This window comes from Hermetia illucens, chromosome 1, assembly GCF_905115235.1.
Source record: "Hermetia illucens chromosome 1, iHerIll2.2.curated.20191125, whole genome shotgun sequence".
NCBI classification, from domain to species: Eukaryota; Metazoa; Arthropoda; class Insecta; order Diptera; family Stratiomyidae; genus Hermetia; species Hermetia illucens.
In genome coordinates, this window is record NC_051849.1 from 167,551,142 (window position 1) to 167,569,905 (window position 18,764).

Consider the following 18,764-nt stretch of genomic DNA (forward strand, 5'->3'; position numbering starts at 1 on the left):
CACTTTTTGAGGGTCATATTTTGAGCTCCCACTCTCCTACGTTTCGCTCGATGTTAAATGTGGTGCCAGTTTCGAAAAGTACTAATTGAGCCCATTCATTTGACATCCCACATGGTCACATTTTAGGAAAAAAAATGTTGCACCCTCCATCCACATGTGTGGGGAGCCGCCCTTAACTTAACACAAAATGGCGCTACTTGCTGTATGTAGAGGGAACAACAGATCACACGCTCTCATTAGTTTTCGTGACAATCGGTTTAGCCGTTTCCGAATATATCGGGTGTGACAGATAGACAGACAGACAGACATCGACTGGATTCTAATAAGGTTTTGTTTCACACAAAACCTTAAAAAGTGCTCCCCCGATTCAACATTTCATAGGAGCCCTCATATGGTGGTTGCACGGACATCCGGGGAGCATCCACGCAAACTAAGACGTATGTCCAGACGTTTGGGTCCTGGGGGGTGTTAACCTTCATCGGAAAATGAAGGAATGGTGGTGGTGATTTGACTTTGGCCGCGGTATCCCGGAGCAAGTGGAAAAACCCAGTGGTGGGAAGGGCTGAATTGGTATCGAAAACAGGGTTGCTAGGGAATCCGAAATTCCTCCCGTATACTAACTCGGCGGAGCTGACGGCAAACTCTTCACGAAGGAGTGTAGGTAGGCCAACAAAACGAAAGGCAAAACGTGCGCCCACGTAAAGTCATCTTGTGCCATTATAGCGGCCTTCAGAATCCTATGCAAGCGTTCCAGCATTCCATTGAATTGCGGGTGGTACGCAATCGTCGCTTTTGAAGCCCAGGAGTTTGCCCAACTCCGGGAGCAGGATAGACTCGCACATTCCCTGGTCAGTAATGACTTCGGCTGGATCGCCAAAGCGTGGGATCCATTCCCAACAAAGGGCCTCCGCACGATTGTGCTGAAATGTCGGCCTGAGATATTGCTTCAGGCCACCACGAGAACCTATCGATGATTGTGCGGAAATGTCGGCGAGAGATATTGCTTCATGCTACCATGTGAACCTATTGATGATTGTAAGATAATACTTGTAGATATGCGAATCTTGCAAGGGGCCAATAATGTGAATGTGTATCGCGTGAATACACTTTGTAGACCGAGGAAATGAGCATACTTCTTTCTGTACGTGCTTGGTGACTTATAACTACTGGCACGCGATGCAATGTCTAGCCTAGTAGCTAACATCCTCATTCATTGAGGGCCAGAAATATTTACTTGTGACCAGCCGATTCGTTGTTCGAATGCCCGGATTCGTAAGATCCGGTACTGCATGGAACACTTCCTTGCAAAAAGCGACCGGAATATATGGCACAGGTCCTTTTTCAGAGGTCTCGCAGTGTATTTCGGAGGTCGAGTCGAAGAGAGGGAACTCCCGGAATGTGTGTTTGGAGTTGTCCCTAAGACCCTCAAGCAAGTCATCATTCTGTGCCTCGGCGATTTCCGAAAAATTGACCGTGGCAGGGATTCTGACCTCTGAAACGCGTGACAAAACGTCTATAACTACTTGTCTTTTCCGGACATATATTGGATATCCGAAATAAACTTGGAGGATAAACGATTCTGTAGCCTACATAGCCGTGAAATTCACGAGCAACATCACGACCATCTAGTCATGGAGAAAATCCGCTTCAATAAGTTGCAGTTTGGCGGGTCGACCCATATGAACGAGGATGATCTAGCCCAGCAAGTGTACAAGGATAACATCTATAGTGAAAATGGAGCTGATCCTCCTCAGATGAAGTGATGTCTTAGGTCAGGATTCTAGATAGCTTTTAGGGAGATCGAATTGGTGGACTTAATGTCAAAACTGGGGTGTTTGGAGTTCCTTACTATCGCAAACCTAGACCGGGTACCGGTAATTGCGACATTGATGATGATGATGAAGGGGCAGCCTGTTCCTTGGGAATAGGATAGGTTACACTTCGGTGCAAAACGGCAGAGTCAAGAATCGACAATCATTATATTAAAATGATTTGCCATCCGCTTTAACCAGAAATTGCGTATTACATGAAGTATTGATGCCTTCTAGTTACCTGCCTTTCTAAGGCTACTTTAATACCAGTCCCAAAGAAATTAGGCGTGGTTATTTTGGGGAGAGCGTCGCTGGGTTGGCTGCAAACACTTTTCTTGGAATCTTCTGCCTTATCCGTATCGAGAGTGCTTGGTTCGATCAATTTATTCAGTTGATTCCACCTACGACAACTATGTCTTCCGTCCTTAGTGGCGGGCGGTATGAACACCAAAACGTCCTGTTACTGAGCGACCCGCAACTGTGATGGATACTGTCTTTGTGTCTCTCTGTCCCAATGCATCATGGTTACCTCCAGAGGAAGGAAGGTATCTGGATGGGAGGCAATGAAATAGAATGTAAGGACACTATAATGCATCCAATAGACGGGTTGGTTCCTTCAGCCTGGATTAATTATTATTAATATTATTTCTTTTATAACGAGGTTTACACCAATAGAAAGGAAGGATTGGTGGAGGAAGCCAAATGCAGAGGAAAACTTTCTGCCTGCTCGCGGTTACTTATTTACAAGATCAACTTCTAATGTTCGTAGCTGAGCCAGTAGGACAAGTCATTATCTGCAACCTATGAACGCAGATGCCGCATGCAATTCTACGTTTGCAGCTCAGGTCGGGATCAATGATAATGCTAAATCCGAAATATTTCATCTATCATTGTAATAGCAAATTTTCTACTGTCATTCTAACATGACTTATCACACATTTCAGAGATTTTCCATTTCGGATTAGCCATCTATTGCAGACAAGCAATCTTCCTCGGAGGCATGTACTTGAAATTCAATTTAAATGTACCTGACAAAGGATTTCCCTACAAATGAAACAAATGCTATCCAATCATCCATGCTTGTTATGTACACTTACACCGACATGATGGAAAATCAATTGCAAACACATACAATCATTTGAACGTGTCAACCATAACATTTTCGTGAAAACATCATATGTGCCAGAATGGATGCACGTGTGCTCATTGGAGATAAAGTTTGATTTCGTGTTGCCAAGAAGCAGAGACGGAACGGAAATAGAATTTCAAAATGTCTTTTCCTCAGAAGTCTAAGTCAATGACAATAAGCATCATTTGAAATACATGAAAGACAGAAATCACTTTGAAATGCAAAGGACATTCAGGGTTCCTTCTACTATAAAAATATTTTCCAAAAGAGCGGAACACGCAGCAATAATGGGGGGGGGGGGACGCTTCCTTCTCACCGACCACCTATAGGTACATACAGTAAATTCTTCAAAGGGTCGCAAGTATCGTTTGCAAACCAGTACAGTATGAAGTGCATCCATAAAACCGACACTACTGTAAATGCTAGGTAGCTTTGCTATTATCCTTAGTTCCTGACCAATAGTCCCTCAATTTCCTGGTGCAAACCTCGTTTTTCATCTGAATAGAATGCATTGAATTTGGTCTCAAATTTTGAAACTTTACTGCTACAGAAACATCAACAACGCCTCAAGTGGGGACGTCCTCACGCCGAAGACCTTTGCCTATCGAAAGCGATCTACGCTTCGTTTCTGGAATGTGCGCATGCTCTTCGAGGACGTGTTACGATGAGAGTCCAGCGTTGCATCACCTTGGCGCAAACACCGTCACCAAGGCTGTCAACCAACTAAACTCCACTAACAGGTGATTTCATTTAAATATTTTATTGATCATTACAATTACTGTAATTTATGGACGGCAACGAGATGATATAAAGCACCGGACGGCACGTGCTGGAGCTAACCTGTTAGCAGTGCGGCGAGATGTGTGCCAGGGTTCTTGGTTCTCACATATTATCTCCCTGTCAGGACACAGAGATTAAATTATGTGCATTTACTCAAGAGTCAACAAAACAAAACCATCCGGACGTGAAGTCCCGAGGCAGACTGATACCACCGAGGATTTCAATCCCAAACGAGGCTATTCCTAACGCCTGATAAGATAGAGGACTAACTCATAAAAATCTAACGCGCGAGGAATGGACTGGGAAAGATCAGTTCAGAGCCGATTCGGACATCTACGTCTCCGTCTTCCTTTCTTCTTCATGGGAGGCCAGATGATGTGGTGGCCCTGTGAAGGGGGGAACCCTAAATAAACATGGGGGGACTGATGTTTCCTGGGAGGGGATTAGGGAGCAAAAAGAATTCTAGAGCTCAATATATAATAATAATTATTTCTTTTTAAGCTAACAAAGGAAAGTTAATGTTTTTCTTTCTAAATATAAACAATAAAATAAAAAACTTCCAAATTCTCACAAACAACAACCAAAAATTTCTTCGACTAGAAATTTGTAGGTGCATCGGAAACAAAATATGTTCAAATCCTCAATTTTCTCCTGTCCTAAATTCTAAAATATACAAGACTAATAATACTAATAAACTACACAACAAAATTAATTACTAGTAGACTTATCTACCTCTAAGTCTACGCACCACCACCATTTATTCTGTAAAGAGTACCTTACATTTAGTGCAAAATTACCTGCTTACAATAATCTAGTCCCTTCATTTATCGATCGGGGAACTTGATCCTTCATATGGTTGACCTTATCGTCGATTTGGGCCTGCACTCTCGACAACGGTCAGGGTCGCGGTGGATTCGATGGGCCCTGTTGCCACCGCGGACATAGCAGCATCCTCACCTTGCACAGGTACTGCCTTCTTACGAATCACAACAAGCGGCCAAGGCGCTACTGAGACACAGATCAACGCCTGCGCCGAACACGACCACCAAGTGTGGCCAACGTAACGACGACAAAAGCTGTCATGTAGAAAAAAAATCTCGGATTTATCTCTCACGAGGGTTGAATTTCCCGATTTTTCTTGAATTTTCGATTAGAAATTGCTGGACACTTTCCAAAGTGGTAAGGGCGCTCTCCCGCGCGAGACATTTATTTGCTCGTAACGTACAACTTATCACCAGTAACCCGGGAACAAGAACCGAAATGTCGAAGTTTGCAATCGCATTCGATAGGAAAACAGAATATGTCCGACACAATCGAGATCCACTTTTCATACTTAAGTGGTTTCGATCCGGACAACCAACTATCTCCGATGCTTACAATTTTCGACATCCCAACCTTAAAAAAAACGTGCCCGACACACTTCGTACTTGTCACCTCTTTCTTCTTCTTCTTTTTTCCTTTTTTCTTCCCGAAAGAAACCTACTCCCCAGCTATGTAGCGCGGCAAAGCGTGGCAAAAATCCGAAGATACAAATTTGAAATTTATAATTTTAATATCAAATTGGAATACTAGAACGTCAAAAGCAGCCAGGAAAATTATATCGATGTAACAAACGGTATCGCGGATCCCCATAAGGCTCGCTTTTTCCAACTCGAACGAGAACTCCATATATATAGCTGGGCATTATGGGCCTTAGCGAAGTAAGATGTTGGCATTCTGAAGAGTACTCCTCTCCCTCTTTGGCCAATATGTTCTTGTAGGCTAGAAAGCTGAGTGGTAGCAGACGCGATGTCGGGTTGTTTCTGGCGGCTACTTTAAGGCGCGCTCTCCTGCCTGGGAGCTGGTTCGCTTCGGGCTGCAAGATCCCGATCCAGGTTTAGGAGCATCACAACTGTGAAGTGCTATGTACCAACGGAGGCTTCCGATATAGTGGAGAAGGGTACATTCTACAAGCAATTACCTTCAGTTCAGAAGAGGCTTCCTAAAGATGATATTGTAATCGTGCTAAGTGATATAAACTCCTGCATGATTCACTTGTGCTAGGGAAATACAGTCTTGGAGATCGTAACGATAATGGTGTCGCTCGGCAGTGGAACAACTATCTTGCTGATCGGACGAGTAACCCTTCCGAGAATATCAATGAGCATTAGGTCGGCAACAAAAATCCTTATTTTCGGGTCCTACGCAGGTCATCGGCCACTTCCCGAAAGAGCGCCATACGATTTCTCTGAGGAATCGTGGAAGCAAATCCATATACAGAAGGGATTCAAAGCTCTATTGATCGCTTCGCGTGTCCGGATAGGTCAGTGGTTAGAGCACAAGGCTGTCGTACGGAGGGACGCGGTTCAAATCTCACTGGTGGCAGTGCGATTTGCATCGTGACTTGCCGTCGGACACCAGTCGACTCAGCTGTGAATGAGTACCTGAGTCAAATCAGGGTAATAATCTCAGGCGAGCGCAATGCTGACCACATTGCCTCCTACAATGTACTGTAGTGTACGGTTACGGTCTTGAATGAAGTGGTCTAACACACTTCAAGGCCCTGATCCAATATGGATTGTTGCGCCAACGATTATTATTATTATTAATTGCTACAAGTGATGCTGGTGTGAGATGTTCAACCTCCGAAATCGAGCAAAACCCCGATAAGCTCAGCGTACTATGTGCCGTGACAAGATAGAATTTGCTACTCTGCTGATCAGGGAAGCGGAAGATGCCGTGGAAACCAATGATTTCGGAAAGAGCTAGCATGTGGTGGAAAATCTTAAGGTGGTCTTGTCATCCAAGCTGACGAGCAACTGAAGAGGTGAAAAAAAATACTTCACCATGGTTCATCCGGTGAGACTCCCCCTCTGGCCGATGAAATGCCCAGACACTGTGACCAGCAGAAGAAAAATTATTTCGACCATCAATGCACCCAAACGGTGTAAAGTCGCTGGGCTTAACGGTCTCCCTGCAGTATTATTTATCGTTCCACCTGTAGTTACTGTTGATCTGCTACTTCCGCTCGTACGGGAAGAAGGAAATGATCGTTAACATTGCAAAGATAATTGGCATCGTCGCAATGGCAAAAGTTTAACACACAGTGAGCAGGCTAGATTCCACTCCAGATCCACCATCGAAGAGGGGGTGTATCTGAAGTGATCTACGCGGCAGGGGCGTTCCGACAAAAACCAATTGTTATTATCAAAGTGACATATGATGCGCAAAATTTCGCGTGCCTCCCCGAGGGAAAATCCCAGAGGATTTTGAAGTCCAAAGCGGAGTCCGCCAAGGTTGCATCTTGCCACCGATATTATTACTTCTTCTTGTTATCGGTGACATTCTTCATACTGCCCTACCTGGAGGACGGAGTTTAATGAACGATGACATCTTTCCTTAAACACCTTGTGGCGCTGCAGGGCTAGCAACATTTGAAATTTCGAAATTTATTTCGAATGTTATTAATGTGACAGACATATGTTACTACCGCTGCCTGATACTATTTCAAACGAAGAACTTGGTCTGATCGGACGGCAAAAGTGGTAACGAGGGACGACAATTGCATTGCTGGCTATGTCATGCAGTGGAATCCACTCTGCCAAGATGACTGACGAATGGGTCGCCCCAAGAGCACTTGGCGCAAAATAGTGGAGAAGAAGTGCAGGCGTCTCAGGAAATCGTAGGAGAAGCTGAAACCCGTTTCAAGTAACTGCAAAGACGTAGGTGTGGTTGACGCGCTGTACCCCACTGAGGAGTAAATTGCAACCATATATATATATATTGTGCGTTGCCGTTATTCAAGGGCAATCGTCTTTCTTAAGTCTTCTCTTTTGTGGCTGTAGAAGGCTTTACGTTCCTTAATAAAGATGGCAACAGAGATCACTGCTGAGCCAGTACGATAGGCAGATGCCATTCGCAGAGATGCAGATCTCTGCACTTAGACAAGGCGTTCACTGTTTATTATTTCTTTGATCAACATTAAACGGCAGTGCATATAGAAAACAGAAGGGAAACGAAAACTTACAGAGTGTTAGTAACTCTATTTTTGTGAATGGCTAGGGATGAAGCTAGAGGCTAAAGGAAATCATGGCTAAGGGCTGACCATTAAGACAATAATCGGATGTCTGGGAACATGTTTTTAGTGAATAGCCTAAAGAGTAGCATATATTCACATAGATAATGTGTCTAGGTTTGACTGAAGCGAACACTAATCGGTAAGGAAACCGATAACAGAAAACAATTTAAAATCGTCTGTATACAAAATACTAGGCCAGGAGAGCAAGGAAGGAAGATCATTCACGAAAATGAAAACAGAAATGGACACGAGATGCCACGTTTGAAAAAACACTATTTACTCCGCCACCTAAGTAAGATCTTAACCTGGGGAGAGTACTTGCCGGCAATCCATACGATCGGAGTTTGGTGAGAAGCAATTGAATCGAGAGCTTTGGAGAAGTCAGTATAAATTGTATGGGCATCGTTTCTTGTATTTAGAGACTTCACAACAAAGTTGGTGAATTCCAACAACTTGGTGACCGTTGAGCGACCGTGTTGAAACCAGTGCTGCTCTTTCACACTGGCGTGACCGAAACGAGGCGAAAGGCAATCTTTTAAGTATCTTTCAAAAATTTTGGAGAATGAGGAAAGGATGGATTTAGGTCGGTAGTTTTCGGCCAGGGTTTGGCACCTTTTTTGTGTAAAAATATAATATGAGTCTCCTTCCGCAAATCTGGACCTTGGTAGTATAAAGAAATGGTATTAACTGCGACGATAATTACAATGATCCTTCCAAAAATTTGCAGGGTGAGTTAGTCGCCGAAAACCCTTGATGAAATCGCCGGGAGGCTAAAACGACAGATGATTCAATCCCTTCAAATCATGTGGGTAGGTAATTTTGAATGAAGCTATGATCCGGCCAGGATTGATGTCCCTCATTAACTTAGTACAAGCAAACGGTGAAGAAGAAGAAGAATCCTAGTTTATCTTTAACATAGTTTAGGATGTCATTCAAGGACGTGTCGATGGCAACCCCCAAATTAACAATTGTTTTTTCGGTGTAACGATGCTTAAATTTGAAGTAAGTAAGGGACTGTTGAAGCATCACTGTTTGATGCTACTGGTATGATGATGTTAGTATATGACTAAATGACCCTCCACCAGGAGGGATCCGATGTCCGTGAAGAAAGAACTGTTGAAGAGGCCCTGTTTAACATAACAGAAGATGTATCCTTAGTTTCAGCCAAATCCTCAGACTTAGTGCTCTGATGGACGACGCTTTGGGATGTTATAAGAGGGTGGACGCCACACCAGATCCATGGTGACCATTTTGTTTGTATAATATGTTGTTCCGGTAATTGATTAGTCGTGGCCGCAGTGAACGGAAGAAACGGCAGGTGGGAGATTTCACTTCGGTACTACATATTTTGAATGACGAATCAACAACCTCTTGAATAGCAGCCAACATCGCAGTGTGTTGACCGACCAGTTGCCTCACATCAATGATCGTGTCATCGCGACATTTTGCAGCGATATGTAATATTACATGGGAATTTCGCGTGAATATTAAAAAACGCTGGAGGAATACTTTAGGAGGAATACTTTCCCACAGTGCCTACCGTAGTCTAACAATTGCGAATGCCAAAACTCCGGTTCATTGCATTGAGTGCTCATCATATCATGACTAGTTAATGACATCGTTCAGTAAATCTGGTTAATAATACCCTAAGTATAATTAAATCCAAATACACAAATATCACAATCAAATGTGAATTCACCCGAAGAGAGGTTCCAGGTAAAAACTAAACGATTCAAACAAATGAAGAAAAAACTGTTACTATCGATCAAATAATTTGCAACATGCATATTACATTTTAGAAAATTGACCGGAATCACGCGAGAACATCTTAGAGCTACACAGAAACAGATATTAAAATCAGGAGATCAAGGACACGACGGATACCGACGAAAGATAAAATTAAAGTTGGGCATACACGGGGCATTTAAGATTAAGATCAGTCTTAGATAAATTTGCGATACGTATGACAACCTGATTGCGAATTCCGTTCGCTACGAGGATGGTGGTATCCGAACACCACGACGTGTTAACAGGAAGCTCATACTAGAAACCCGACCTCAACTAAAACAAGCAAAATATTGTAAATCTAAATGTACAAAAAGATTTCAAAAATTATTGAAAGATGAAGCCGTAAAACAATGAGCTCAAAAAGAAACATTAATGCGAAGGTTACATTAAATAGGATATGAAGACCAGGGGAATCTGGCCATTCAATGAAAGAATAATTGAAGTCCCCGCAGAGGATGAAAGGTAAACCAAGAGAGCTCACACCTCCGTAAGTCAGAACAGATTGCGTCGCTCCCATAATAAAATGTCTCCTTATCGTCAACCAATAGCCGACTTAAGGCTTTGATTTGCCCGAAGAAGCACACCTTCGACCCGAGCGTTAAACCAAGGTGTTTAGCCATTGATTTTGACTCTTCTTTAAACTCACCTGCGTCCCATCAGCGTCCTGTTCAACAGCGCGTCAGGCAACATGTGCCGTAACGTCATCTCCCTAACCGACCAAGTAAAACTTTTCTGGCATGTCGACTCTGAGCAGACTATCCTAAGGAAAGTTCCAGACGTCCGGCCTCAGGATAGTTGGTTGTGCTATCTCCGACGTAATTTCAATCTTCCTCTCACTCTCTAGCATCTCATAGATCAGAGAACGGTCTCTGGGATAACCCTTTAATATCTGCAAGGTATAGCACGACCCGTGGAATAATTTTTTTAATGTGCCTAACACATTCGACCATCTTACGAAATTGAAGGTATTTCTGACATCAAACTTTAGGAGGAGTCCTATCCGACGAGATTTTTGGCTGTGTTGCTTCGCTCGATAAACAGCATTCACAACTTCCATAGCAGCATTCACCGTGGATCACACTGCTCTAAACCCGAACTGCCTTGGGGACTCTCCGGCAACACGGATCACTTAAGGTAGTCAGGGTCTCCTTTCCTGATCAGCGCGAGCCTCGCGACCATTCAGCGACAAGAAAAGTTGCCCTTCTTCAGGCAATCGTTCAACTAGCCGGGTGACAAATCTGACCGTTGGTGGAACACCAGTTTATGTACTGCAGTCGGGATACCACTTGAATCTCGCGCCTTTTTATTTTTAATAATAAGAAATACCTCTTCGAGCTGTTTCATTGTGGAAAGTCCTCGACATATTCCATACTGTTGTCATCAACCTTCCTGGGGAATAACACCGATACAATGCGGTCTATCCACACGGTACTATGTATACTCGGCTTCCTCCCACTTCCAATTTTTAGTTTACACGGATCCGAATTTATCTTGTTGATTAGGTCTTCCCATCCACGAGCTTTATTCTTGTTTATTGCGCTGCGGAGTCTCCTTATAGCTGATCTGTACTCTGCCATTGTGGCGCATGCCTCTTCCCGGGCGTGTAAACGTTACGCCAGACGGCAGAGCTTATGACAGTCCTTCTGTATATGGGCAGTTTTCCCCGTCCACCAGTGAATAACAGGCTTACCACAGCTGGGACTTCTTCAGAACATGGAAGCTTTACAGGCCGTCGTTTGGTTGAAATTCATCACTGAATTAACGACAGTGTCAGCTCTAATGCGACCGCTCCCTAGAGTACCCTCCAGCGCGACTTCGACTACCTGGTTCAAGAGCTTCGAAGAAACTCAATATTAGTAACGTAAAGAATGTATTGAAGTGCTAGACAATTCAAGTGCATGTAGGTGTTTTTGTTTCAACTTGGATACACTTAATGCTTTTCGGCAATTCATAACCCACTAACTCTCTCCCTTTCGATGCTTACCATTCTGAGCACAGACTCTAAGAGAAGACTGCAGACCCTCTTTCACAAGGTTTCACCTCAAATTTCTTTCTATTGGTAAGTTCAATAAAATCGAACGTCACGACTTCAATAACCTTAGCCAAAATATCCAATTACTTTCTTATATCAAACAGAACACGGTTGAATCCAATTTTCATGAAACACCAAATCTAGGAGTACCGTAAAATCAAATCTGGGACGCAGATGTTTTACTAACTAGCCAAAACATTTCCGACCAAGATCTCACCCACCCTTCAATTTTCTATAATCTTCCGTTGTCACTTAATCAACTTCGCCCTAAGCTTAACGATTTATACATTTTATAACTTTTTAAGTCGCGTCACGTTTTTAAATCAGAAATTGTATCAAACCAGCCATGATGAGGATGAAGGCTGGGAAATGCAAATTCGAATCCCGAGCCAAATTCAATACTACTTTAGAATGCCGGGTGGAAGTGAAGTCATCAGAGTTTGTCCGCTATATCGTCCTGGGGATGAAGAGCTGAGGCTTCATCGTTTATACTTGGTTCCACATTTAAAATGGAAGTTACGCAGCGAAAAGTGAGTGTCAACGAAATTTAATAAAAACCGTAGCAATTTCTACAAAGCCTTCTTAAGAGTTCATGCCACCGATAAACTTAAATGCGATGGTAGTGGTGGCGGTCGCGTGTATGTCAGTCGTGCGAATAGGGCTTAAGTGAGCTCCCGTTGGAATATGTATCCCCAGGGGATGAATGAAACGCGAACAGTTTTGGCCGCTTGGTTACATGCAGTTGTTGCAGTGCAGCAACAGGAGCTGCAAATTTTCATGAGACTTCAAATTTTCTGGATTAATTATTTTCCTTTTTATGAAATCCCTTCACTTTCTGGCCTCCTAATATTTAACGAGATTATCAACATTCAACAGCGTTACTAACGTTTCTGTCAGCGTACGGAAATCGGGCCGTAACTCCCTTTGATCCTTTGGAGTACATTTTAACTAAAGTGAACTCAAAAATGTTCCTTAAAGTGGGATCCTCAACCCCTCGGAGCGGCACCATTCATCTTAACTGACATATCAGCAAATTACACTTTTTTAACAAATAGACACGGTGTCTGCGAAGTTTCACCCCGCAGTTTGTTATAGTTTCACTCTCATCAAATAGGATAAAGAACGAAAGACTACACAGGATATTCTTGGCATTACGACGACGACTATAGAGAAATACAAAACCAAGCGAAGCGGAACGACAGAAGAATGGAAAAATCCTATGTAAGGGATGTGAAGAACAGATCGCCGTGACACGTACAATCTCAGGTGCTTATTTTCCAAAAACTTTAAAAAGTTTACTAAATCTTTGTCTGTTACAAGTACCATATTCGTAAAAAAAACTTATTTCTCCATTGCTCCACCTCCCCTCATCGGTGAAAAATTTTCAAAAAAAAGAGAAAACTTGTTGGAGGTAAGTTTAATAGAATAAGGATTTCAGGAGAAAGTGTCACTTATATATGTGTGCGAGTCGTTTTATTTATTCAGTGAAAAATGGAGATTTCGTCAGGGCTCTTTTCAATTTACCCTTCAATTCGTCCCTCTACACACGCACACCTCTTGGGATTGCTGGTGTGATTTTGGGGTGACAGAAGGAAAAGACGAAGTGTATTCGTTTTAAAAAGGGTCTGGATACAATTTTTGCATTTTCGTTAGGAAATCCTTCCGTAGGCTAAAATCCCTTTTAAGTGTTAAAAGGGTGCAGAGATGATTCTAAAGGTGTTTCTTCTTTTCCAAAGTTGTGGAATAGCATTGTAATGTAGTGCAAAGTATAAGGAAAAGTTATAGGAATCTGTTTATTTAAAGTGGAATCCCATTTCGGGAAGCAAGTAATGGCTAGTTTTTGTGTGAGTGTGAGTTTAAAGATTTCCTCGTCGGGAAGGACTATCCGTTCCGCTATTCAGTTAGCCCTGGAGGGTGTCACGGAGGATATATTGCTTGCGGAAATGATTTATTAACTAAGTTTTCTAACCGAACAAGAGGATGAAGGACTTAACAGTGTATAGGAAAAAGTCAATGTGAGAAATTGGTTAAAATATCATTTCTTTTTAGTTTAATATGCGGATAAAAGTAGTTTCTTTCCAAATTCCAAAAGGTTTGGATACAAGGTTTGTCGTTTGTCCTGTAAAACTATTAGTGATTATAGAATTGGAAGAGCAAGAGACTGGGTGATAGGAACGATATGGCATAGGCTTGTATACGCTAATTAGAGCTGGAGTAAAGTTTTACGGCAAAAAATCCAGGTGGTTATAAACTCTCTAAAAAATCGGATAAATGAATGAATGTAAAAAGCAAATAGTTCGAAGCTATGATCTACATAAAAGAATGATTAGTGATTGTTCTTTGCAGAAAGCAAGGAGATTTCTTTCGTGATTCATACATTGAAGAAGGTTTAAAGTAAATAATCTTCCGTAAAATAAAGTTGTAGCGATTGATTAGAGGAAGTAACTAAAAACCGCGATCCACATTCAATTCAGCATCCCAGTTACGCCGGAAAGCTCGCAGGGCACCCGGTCGGCAGTTGAACAAAAAACATCATCCACGTACCGGCATGCTAGCCTTGAAAAAGCCTCTCGATGAAGAGCAAACCGCGAATGACCGGCACCCGTCGGGACACACTGGGAGTCCCCGAAGCCGTCGACAACTCTCTGCCGATGTCGATGAGGTGATGTGAGCTTAGCTCTGCCACGGTGGTAGTTGCGACGTGTACCAGGAGCGAGTTCCTTCGGGACTCTTGTCGAATAGTCCCGAGCACATCCCACTGAGAAGACTGCAAGCGCCATACGGACCGCAGATAACCCACTACAGAGCGAACTGTGGAAAAAGCAGAAAGAAGAAGACGTGGCTGAAGGAGACTTTATCCAAGTAGTTTCCAGGGGCCAAAAACCGGTAAGATAAAAGACAATCCGTTACAGGATGAATTCCAAAGAGAATAGAGCAGAAGTGTCTTCCATACAGAAAACGATAGATGGCGGGTCTCCTTCGAACTAGGCCGAAAGACGTCTCTCGTTTCTTGTATAGAACTTCGGTGCTCTCTAAAAATCCGAGATCTTGAGTGCCTCAGAAAAGTAGGAAGTGGAGCAGCCCATAAAGCACGAATGTTGGGAGGTAACCAATGCCCGGATAGGAATCACTTTTGTGAATGCTCGAGGCCAAAAACTGGCTGTGGTATAAGTCCCTGCGCAATATGCAAGAAAACTCCTTAGCAGCGGGAAAATCAAAATTTGATGAGTAGTATGCAGTGTGTGAATGCAGATAACCCCCACAAAGTGTTACAAGTGTCTGGACCACTTGCAAGGAACTCGACAGCACGACAGCATGCCGCAGATGTGGTTAGATAGGTCACCAAGCAAGGACCTGCAATGAAAGTGAAAATTTCGTCCCCTGCAAGGATCGTGGCGCGTTCGGTGAGAACGTTGCACACACTTAGGGTTCGGGACGGTGTCCAATCTTTAGGGCGGAACTAGAAAGGGCTAGGACGCAACTAGCATGACCGGCACCCTACAAATTAGCATGCACCGAAGTGCAACCAGTTGCTGGCCCACTTGGCTGCAGGTGGTCAAGGCTGATCTAATGCTAATCAGCGAGCAATACCGGAACAGGGACCCGGCTTCATGGAATGTCGGGTACCGTTGTCACCTGGGTTGGGGCGGTCTTGGATTTCGTGTTCTTGCCCAAGGCCGAGGGAATAGGTTTGTCTGGCTTCGTTGTTAGGGACAACGTCTTTTAGCGATTATCTGACGTTGAATGAAACGATGCCGGATTTTTGGCACCGGGTTGATGACATGACATTTCGGACACCGAGGGGCAGTGACGTTCGCAGTTTTCAACATCGAACTGGTGTTGCGCCAACGGCGAAACGGTTACTCGAGGCGTACAACGTTTGTCTAACCATTTTTCGCTGTCACTGGAAGATGGCGAGACTCACGCTACTCAGCAAAGAAAACGGAGATTAGGAACTGCCGCGCGGGGCTTATCGCCAAGGCAATTCGGGTTCAGATCAGGGATATTCACGGGTGCGGTTATGGAAGGCATGGATACGTTTCATCGAACCGAGGCACACAACTGATCTCGACGGATAGAGCTCCCCATTACGCTTGACGTCAGAAATGCCTTCAATTCCGAAAGGCGGACAGATATACTAGGCACATTAGGAAGCTCACTGCACCTGCCTGCTTTATGAGACACTGGAGGGCCGGAGAAGGATGGAGATCAGATTCATCCTAGGACCGGACCACTGGAACGCTTTCTCCAATAGTCTGCCAAAACTCGGCATGGCAGAGGAGTTGCGCCTGGCCGGTTATGCAGACGACTACGACAGTTGTTGCTGGATGCACTGTTGAACAGGCGTAAAACAGAGTTGGCATATTGATGCGGGTGGATGACTGCTCATGGTGCCTACCTTGCGAAGGAGCGTAAAGTTATCTACAGCCGCACGTGGCTGCACGTGAAGAACGTCAACCCACACTTACGGAGTGACAATTTTCTTGGCAAAATGAGTCAAGAGCGGACTGTGCGGCTCATGAAGAATTTAGATCCGTGGCTGAAGCAAACGCAAGCTGAGATTGATTACTTCCTTACCCATCTTCTAAGTGAGCATGGAAGTTTTCAGTCTTACAAGATTGGGAAGGCACGATCTCCTGATTATGTGTTCTACAATGGCGAAGTGGCGGACGAAGCCTAACACAGATTTTCTCTTGCAAAAACTGAAGCTGCTAAAGTTTTATGCAGACACAGGGGAACTGTTTTCAGGCAGCAGGCAGATTGAGTCTTGTTGTGCAATATATTCGAGCTCTTCGTATTGAGAGAAAGAGATTGAGCTTGACCGGCAGAGAGACCGGATGGCAAGGGGTTGCCTGAACCAACAATTCCCTTCCTCTCCTTCCCCTCGTTGGTGAATGGAATTCCCTGACCTAGCTAGCCCGAAGTAATGCGCCAAACAATCCCAGGCTAGTTCTTCAATGACAGAGAGGCGAGGAAGTCCGACGACGGGACGGGAGTGCAACACTCCGTGCGTAAAGGCATGTGCCTACCGTACTCCAACCCCTCTGATACGAAAGATTCGGTGTACTGAGCGGCAGTTCAATCAAAACAATAAATTTAATGTTCGTAACTCATAAATATGTTACGCTAAGAAAGTAAGCTACGAAAAATGCTAGTGCTAACCAGTACAAAACTCTACATGGTCGGCTTTGGATCACGTTTTATTTATGTTACTCTTACCTCAAGCTGTATATAGACGTATTTTCCAATGATCAGAATCAGACATCATCCGTGAACACTACAAATTGCGTTTATTTTACTATAGTGTGCCAGGTGCCTGGTGTGAAGGCTAAGGGCTGCATCTTTTAGTGTCCAAATTTTCGTAAAGTCACAAAAACAAAGTTTGACATAAGTGGGACGATACACTGCGGATGAAGTGGCGGTTCACAGCCGACGTTTTCTGTGATCGACGTATCAATGAATGTCGCAAATCTAAAATTTATCGCAATGTCGTCCAGGTTTTGAGTGTTGGCCAACTATAAAAGACAATGAACGGCGTCTTGGTGTGATGGAGCCGAAAATGTCGCGTTGAACTTGTGGCGAGACACATCACATCCGATAGATACGGGGATGCACCAATTGTGGAAAAAATACAAGAGAGGCGTCTTCAATGGTATGGTCATATAATACGCGCTAAAGAGAATTCACTCGTCAAGATCGATCTGAATATCGAAGTCGATGATAAGCGACCAAGAGGTCGCCGAAAGAACGGTGACCTGACATGCTGGATGGTGGTTTGATGACCCTTGATAAAAAAAAAATACCGATTACGGCGGGCCGACCCCGCTTGTAAACGGGATAAGGGCCAAAAAAATGAAGAGGAGTTTCTATTTTTATTTTCTATTTGATTGAACCTAAGTACGATCCCATAAAAGTCCTATTTAGTACCAATTTGCCACATTTTTTAATACCATAATTTTCCCCACTCCCGAAAACACTGTCTTCATGTTTTCAATCTACCGTGGATGTAGACACTTTAGTTAAACTACACTCTAGTCTCTCTTGACTATAACCCATTCAGACACTTACTATCCGCACCAAGCTTTGTGGAAAAGGTGATTTCACAAAGCCTACCATTAACATTACTGTAGGCTAAGATAAAGCCATCAATAATTGGAATACATCAACGGTGTATTTCCAATATTCTCCCAGTATCTAACCGACTCTCAAATCTGGTCAACGGTGGACCACCCTGCTATGAAACCGCCATAACATACCTCGATAATTTGGTCAACGTATAGATCCAAATTTCAATCAAAGAACTTCGTCAGTGATTTTAGCCATCACAAATGCAGAACGTTTTGATAAAAATTCCAGTTTGAAAGTTGTTTGGGGAAAGAAGAGCAAGGAATGGTAAGCGAAACGATGCTTATTTCAAAGACTCTTTTCCAGGAACTTGACAAGAGGAAATGCATGATGATGCTCTATACGACAACTGACCATAGAATAGCCTCTTTTCCAAAATCTGCTCAAAATGAACTGTTGAAATTCAAGATGGTCAGAATGACTCTAGTCAACTACTAGGGCTGCTGACTAGATTGACGAGGTCAGCCCAAATGCATCTCCACTGAAGTGTCCTATCGACAAGCACCGAAGTCGATTGAGGAGGTCAGCCCAAATGCATCTCCACTGAAATGTCCTATCGACAAGCGCTTGCATACTTTTGTGCTAAACTTGTCAGATGATGTAAGGGGTCCTTTTGGAGACATCAATCCCTCCCACGTTATTAACAAGCTTTCGCAACTTCCTTGAAATCCGAATGGGTGAAAAATCGCGGGAATTTGTTCAAAAGGTACACAAAGCTGAAATTGAAATTGATAGACCAGTAGCTTACTCCAAACTACAATTTTAGTTTATTATGTATATATATATATATTTCGGGAGCAACTTACTCCCTTCATCAGTACAAAGCTAGCTTTGTATTGATACTACTGATCTATCAATTTTGGATTTAGCTACAAATTGAAGACAATATCTAACCTCTGAAATTGGAAGCAAAATAAATATCGACTAAAAAGGTGCACGTGAAGCCCTAAAACTCATAACTCAAATACCTTGATCGATAAGTTTGTTGGTATTCTCTCCTTATCATTAAAATAGAAAACACACCATTGAAGTTTCTTCGTA